This window comes from Macrobrachium rosenbergii, chromosome 2 (assembly GCF_040412425.1).
Source record: "Macrobrachium rosenbergii isolate ZJJX-2024 chromosome 2, ASM4041242v1, whole genome shotgun sequence".
NCBI lineage: Eukaryota > Metazoa > Arthropoda > Malacostraca > Decapoda > Palaemonidae > Macrobrachium > Macrobrachium rosenbergii.
Window position 1 is genome coordinate 61049271 of NC_089742.1, and position 7500 is coordinate 61056770.

Sequence of the window (7500 nt, forward strand, 5' to 3'; positions counted from 1 at the left end):
ATTTCACCCCTTCTCACTCCCATTCCTATCAGGGCTGAACTTAGATTTAAAGGGCATCGAGAGTGTTACCATTCATTTCAGCAACCTCGAAAGCCATGGATTAGACACTAATATGTCATTTTTGACATTTTATTTTTCACCCCTTCTCACATCCCTTCCTATCGGGGCTGAACTTGGACTTGAAGGGCATTGGGGGGTGTCACCATTCATTTTAGCGACCTCAAAAACTATGGATTAGATACTAATATCTGTTATTTTCGGTTATTTTTACATGTCACCCTCTTCCCACCCCTAGCCCCTCTGGTGACAGTGATGTCTTATCCATCTCACACAGTATTCTTTTCCAGATAGCAAGTCACATGCATACCAAAACGAGGTATGATAAATTCGTAGAGTTTATTTAGTTACTAAGTCTACAGGTAGAAACAGCCCCGTTTCAGGGAAGCCCTTCCCACACCAATACCGTTTGGTGCCCTTTGGTGCTAGTGATGTCTTACCCCCAAGCTTGGCTGAAATTGCTCAATGCGTTTCAGAGTTATGCTGGAACATATACACACACATACATACATACATACATACATACATCCAATTATATATATATAATACATATATACAGTATATGTGTTTTATATATATATATATATATATATATATATATATATATATATATATATATATATATATATATATACAGGTCCCAGCTTTTGACCAGTTCCGTTTACGACGTTCGAAGTTCATTTATTTGGTTTTCAGATATATTCATTAAAAATCCAGGCCGGCTTATTTACGTTTGTTTTCGAGTTTGACGCAGCCCGTTTACACGCAGCCTGTTTACGGCGCTTTTCACCACGTATATTTATAAAAAATCCGTTTCTGGTTTAACAGTAATCATCAAAAATCAGTTTCTGGTTACAATTATTAAAATACATTGCAAGGTTATGACTTTTTTCGGCGCTTTTACGCCGCTTTTGTAAGCGGAACTAGTTTAGTGGAGCGTAGCTGCGCTCTGTATGTAACTGCATTGGTACTGTACAGTAGTTGACCGGACAACGACCTTCCTGGGTCGATCACGCAGGCGCCGCTGCGAACAATACCAAACAACCCTTTCCTCACTCACGTGTTTGCCTCCGCAGAGTTAGGTACGTTGCCTCATTGTTGCTTTTCTTTAGCTGCAGTTTTTTCGTGAATTGTGCCTTCACTATGGCTCCAAAACGGCAGAATGTATCATCTGATGCTAGTGCATCCAAGAAGCCGAGGAAGAGCATCACCATGGAAGCCAAGTACGACGTAATTAAGCGTTCGGAGAAGGGTGAAAGTAACACCGAGATAGGCCGTGCCTTGGGCCTTAGCAGAACGACGGTTGTTACCATAGTGAAGGACAAGCAGCGTATTCTGAAACATGTGCAAGACGCTGCACCAATGAAGGCAACGGTGATTAACGTGAAGCAACGTAAGCCAGAACGTTAGTGGAGATGGAGAAGTTATTGTTGATCTGGCTGGAAGACCAGAACCAACGGCGTGTTCCAGTGAGCCTGAGTGTGATTCAAGAGAAGGCTAGGGAGCTGCATGCGGCAGTGGTGAAGAAAAATGGGGAAGGCAGTGCTAGTGAAGAATTTTCCGCCAGTAGGGGTTGGTTTAACACTTCAAGGCTCGTGCAAATTTGCACAATGTGAAGTTGCAAAGGTGAAGCTGCTAGCGCTGATGACGTAGCAGCAGAAAGTTTCCCTAGTGGTTTTGGCTGAGATAATTAGGGAAGGTGGTTACACTGCTGACCAGGTATTTAATGTAGATGAGACAGGGTTATTTTGGAAAAGAATGCCAAATCGTACATACATTTCCAAGGAGGAGAGGTCAGCACCAGGCCATAAAGCTGGTAAGGAGAGGCTGACTTTACTCTTTGGGGCCAATGCTAGTGGCGATTTGAAGCTTAAGCCCTTGCTAGTGTACTTGGCAGAAAATCCCAGGGCTTTTAAGGGCATTTTCAAGAGTCAACTCCCCGTCATTTGGAAGTCAATAAGAAAGCTTAGGTTACCTTGATGGTCTTTGAGGACTGGTTCAATGACCACTTTGTGCCCGCATGGAAAGGTATTGTGCCTCGAAGGGTCTGCCTTTTAGGTCCTGCTTGTCTTAGACAATGCCCCTGGTCACCCGGCTAATCTTAGTAATATGAACCCTAATGTGAAGGTGGTGTATCTACCACCAATACTACATCCCTCATACAGCCGATGGACCAGGGAGTCATTGCTAACTTCAAGGCATACTACCTGAGGAGGACAATACGCGCTGCTTTACGGGCGTTGAAGGTAACAAGGAGTTGACTCTGAAAGATTTTTGGAAGGGCTACAACATTGCAGATGCTGTGACGAACATCGCACGTGCTTGGGACGAAGTAAAGGTGTCGACTCTGAATGGTGCGTGGAAGAAACTGTGTCCGCAGTTTGTGAATAGTTTTAAGGGGTTTGAGCAGGCAGAAGGTGTTGAGGCTGTGACAAGGAAAATTGTTGGGCTAAGCAAGAGGCTGAAACTGGACTTGGAAGCTGAGGATGTCACCGAGCTGCTGGCATCCCACGGAGAGGAATTGTCATCGGAGGACCTCATTGAGCTGGAGAAGCAGATGATCGAGGAGGAGGAAGAGGCACCACAACCAAAGGTCAAGGAATTAACAATCAAGGGGGCTTGACAGAGGGTTTTGCTCACCTGGAGAAATGTTTGGCAGCATTTGAGGGTGAGGACCCTAACATTGCCAGGTTTGAGAGGATTCGCAGAGGAATGCTGGATCTTACTACGTGCTACAGGGAGGCGCTGAAGGAGAAGCAGCTGAAGAAGAAAGTGCAGTCTAGGCTAGACTCTTTCTTCGTGAAGAAGTCTTCAGCACCACCTGCCACTCCTAGTCTAGGTAAGGATTTCTCAACTTTATTTTTATTAACTGCTGTAATATAAATTGTTATAACTTGTAATAATATTTATAAAAATGTTACTGCAATTTATATTTACATACTGTAGATACACAGCATAACCCAATAAATTTTTATCATTTGTATCATTGCAGAAGTGACTCCTAATCCAGATTCCCCAGAACCTCTACCTGGCTATGAATCAGAACCTGAGCCTGAACCTGTACCTGCAGTAACCTCCCAGCAGCTTCTCCAGCTCTATCAGGTAAGGAATTCTAAGTGTTTAATTTTTATAATTTTCATACATGAAATCATTTGTATATACAGTACTGTACATATGGTACAAATTTTATATTTACTATCGCATAACCTAATTTATTTCATTATGTGCCATTCCAGATCTCTTTGGTAGTGATGACAGTCCTGACCCCTGAAGAATTCCAGGGTTTTAAGTTACCAGGACCTCCTGTCTCCTCTCCAACTTCACCAGGTAAGGAATTCTTAATGTTTTTTTAATGTTTTATAAATTTTTATAAATGTTACTAAAAAAGTGTACTGCACTTCACCCACTGTACAGTACACTATTGCTTCAGTATTTGCTGTAACTTTACATAATCATTATCATTCCAGATCCACATGTTACAGCCTCCTCCCCTGCCCAACTCAGCTGACCTTATCCCCTCTCCAGCCCCATCAGGTAAGGATTTCATGACTTTTTTCTTTCAAATCACTTTATAAAACTGTATACAGTACAGTAGCTTATTGCATACATACCCCTGTGTGGTAATTTCTATCTTTTATCATTCCACAAATGACAGGTGTCCCTGCTCAACTCCAAATTCACCTGCACCAGTAGCACCTGCACCCATTTCATGTCCACCAGGTAAGGAATTCTTCACTTTTAGAAATTTCTATTAGCCTACATTGTTTTAAATTGTGTTATTATACTTATACAGTACAGTACAGTACTGCTGTGTACAGTATCATTTCTATCTTTCATTGCAGACTCCCAAGCACCTGCAGATGCCACACCATAGCCCCTGTTCTCATCTACCATATGCCCATCCCAGTAAGCAAGCCAACCACTAGAATTTGGTAAGAACACTTTCTGTTTTATAAATTGTTATACATTTTATAAAATTAGTGTACTGTTTATGAAATCCACAGAAGTACTTTTATTCTAATCTTTTATCATGTACATTATCATTCCAGACTGACATGCACCTTTAACCTGACTCTACTGGAACTGTACAAAACCTTCCTCATGTAGCCTACATCTTTCAAATCACTCAAGGTATTGAATTCTTCACTGTTTTTAATGTTATAAATGGTCATATGTACAGTACATTTGATAAATATAAAGTAACGTCTTCATTCTAATATTCCAGACTGCCCAGCACCTTTACTAGAGCTCCCTCATCCTCGCCTCCATCTTCTAAAAATCACTGAAATTAGGTAAGGCATTCATATTTTTATTTTGTACTGTTGAACATAGGTTTGTGAAATACCTGAACTGATACAGAACAGTGTAACACATACAGTACAAACTCTGCAGCAATTTATCCTTATCATTGCAGGCTCCCCACGCATACAATCTCCATCTCCCCCAACCTAGCCTGCAGTTGTAACAGCTGACAATCACTGAATGAGGTAAGGAATTCCTAACTCTTTATAATTTTTATATATTTATTATTCTACTGTAAAATACTGACTGTTCTGTATTTATACAGTACAGTACTGTACTTTGTTGCATGCAGGACTACTGTACAGTATTATACGTACACTAATACTAAATTTTTACATTCCAGAATCCCCTGAATCATGAGGCCACACCATTTTTTCCAGGGTTAAGAAGCACGGGGTTTCCAAAATAAAAGTAAAAAATTCACTTTTTTTTATCTTTATAAACTCTTTGGTATAAATTACAGTACAGTACAGTGTACTGTACACCTGTGTTACTGTATAACATGTTGTATTTTACTTTTGTGCAGTATATGTACAGTACTCTATACTTTACTGCATACAGGATTTACTGTACAGTACTGTACTTTGTAGTAAATTGTAAATTTTTACATTCCAGAACCACCAGTTTTGGATACACACCACATCAAAATGTAGGTAAAACATCAAGAAACAACATGCAGTATACCCAAAGGATTAAAAGTAAGGCTTTCATAACTTTTGTTTCAAATTTTTATACAATTTTCTGGCGTCGTATGCCGTCGTTCCGCTTTACGACGCGGCGCAAGAACGGAACCACCGTCGTAAACCGGGGACTGCCTGTATATATATATATATATATATATATATATATATATATATATATATATATATATATATATATATATATATATATATATATATATATAAATGCTTTTTATCACATCACATTGATTCATATACAATCAGAAAAGCTACAACGTTTTAATATCTAATTTGCCTCTACCTGAATGATATATTTTCATCTATGTTACCGAAGGGGGAATTTTTTAGTTGATAAGTTTCAGCTGTCCCGTAATGAACCAGAAGCATTTATAAACTCGTGACCAAGGTGCGGACATTCAACCCAGTCGGCCACAAGAGAGGCAGGCGTGGGATATCGTCTGGCCCAGTCCTGAGTTCTCGTCCTCGCTGGTTGGACCTCACGACGGCGAACTGTTATTATCAACTAAAAATTTCTTCGGTAATATATATGAAAAGAGGCTATTTGCGTAGAGCGAATTGATATTAAAGGACGTTTGTAGTTTTCATTGTATATGAATCACGCGATGTGATAAAAGTCATAATATACAGTAAAGCATAAACGATTACACGGCCACTGACAGAGGTGATATCGTTCCAAATACAAAACACTCAAGTTCCACGGGTGATCGGCATGGGATATGATATCCACTTATACCTCTTGTGGCCGACTGGGCTAATGCGTCCACTAACTTGAGTTCTCGTCCTTCGCTGGTTCGACCCTCACGGGACGGCGAACTTATTATCAACTAAAAATTCTTCTCGGTAGCATATATGAAAAAATATATTATTTCGAGGTAGAGCGAATTGGATATTAAAGGACGTTTGTAGCTTTGATTGTATATATATGTAAATAGCTGATGAAACAGATGTAATTTGGAATCCACTCGAGAAATTAAAATATCCTGATTCTGTATTTGACTATGCATTAAGAGAGACAAGGATTTTTTATTTTGTCATAATAACAAGAATAGCGACTTACAGCACAAAGACTTTGATTGTGTTGCCATATAGTAATAATTCAAAGATATTCCCTATCTCTTCAAGAATTTTGGAGTTAATGTAGTATTTATGAACGACAATATAATAAAAAACACTTATAAAGAATTCTCCCGACAGTACTAAAGGATGGGTATTTCAAATCCCATGTAAGTACTGTGACAACTTTTAAAGTCGTAAAGATGGAAAACCGCTGGAAAAAGGAATAAAACGAAAATGTAAAAGATATGCACAGGAGGTCAGTGCAACTGTCGTTCTTGTAAGTGAAAACAATCATACAATCAACTGGAAATGGCCTAAAAAGTTGGTTTATTGGTTTCCAATTATATTCAGTGAGAATATTCATGCCAAGTAAAGTAATATCTCGATCCATTTACAGTACTTCAAAGGAAATATGTAAAATATATAGGTGATTTTCAGTATATATACATATATATATATATATACATATATATATATATATATATATATATATATATATATATATATATATATAATAACTTTATCTAAATATATATATATATACATATATATATATATATATATATATATATATATTTATATAATATATATATTTTAGATAAAGTTCAGTTATTATATAACAACCTGTCTTTTTATTAAAAGAAAACAATGAAACTGCTCTCAGAATGGATACATTGAAAAATATATAATTTAAGATAGAATGGTGGAAAAAGAGTTTTTTAAAGGAAGCAGCTTTCATCTATCCAAAGTTGATATGCACGGTAACAGGGAGAAAATAATAAAAACATTTCTCTAGTCGAACAAATAATGAAATATAAGAGTAAGTTGAAGAGCGTGCAGATCTCAAAGAAAAAGACATATATCTTTTACTGTAATCCAACAGTGTACCATAAAGATAAAAAGCCCATAAAAACATTATTTATACGTTGCAACGTGTAAACAGTGTTTTTATGAGCCTTTTACCTTCTCTCTCTCTCACACACACATATTTATACTATATATATATATATATATATATATATATATATATATATATATATATATATATATATACATATATGTATATATATTATGTGTGTGTGTACAAACATACATATACATTGTATATACATATATGTATACAAACACACTGTATATAATATACAATACAATGTATATATATACATATATGTATATATATACTGTATATAATAATTAATATATATATATATATATATATATATATATATATATATATATATATATAAAACATACACCACTCAGAAATTGAAGGAGATGCCTTGCATCGTTCCAGGTCACAAGGAGACACATTTGCTGGTCAAAACGTTCGTCGAATACGATGTCTCTCAGAAATTCCAGACAAAATGTCAAAAAGAATATTTTT

The 7500-nt window shown here is 37.0% G+C and overlaps 1 protein-coding gene and 1 long non-coding RNA gene across 3 annotated transcripts in view; one reads left to right on the plus strand and one right to left on the minus strand.

Annotated features, from left to right (window-relative positions):
* Positions 1-7500, minus strand: part of LOC136847642 (uncharacterized) — a 298736-nt gene that overhangs the window by 147898 nt on the left and 143338 nt on the right. The window lies entirely within an intron of this gene.
* On the plus strand, positions 4128-4514 carry LOC136849887 (uncharacterized). Its single transcript, XR_010856458.1, has 3 exons — positions 4128-4188; positions 4283-4349; positions 4472-4514. It is a non-coding gene; the product is annotated as an uncharacterized lncRNA (long non-coding RNA).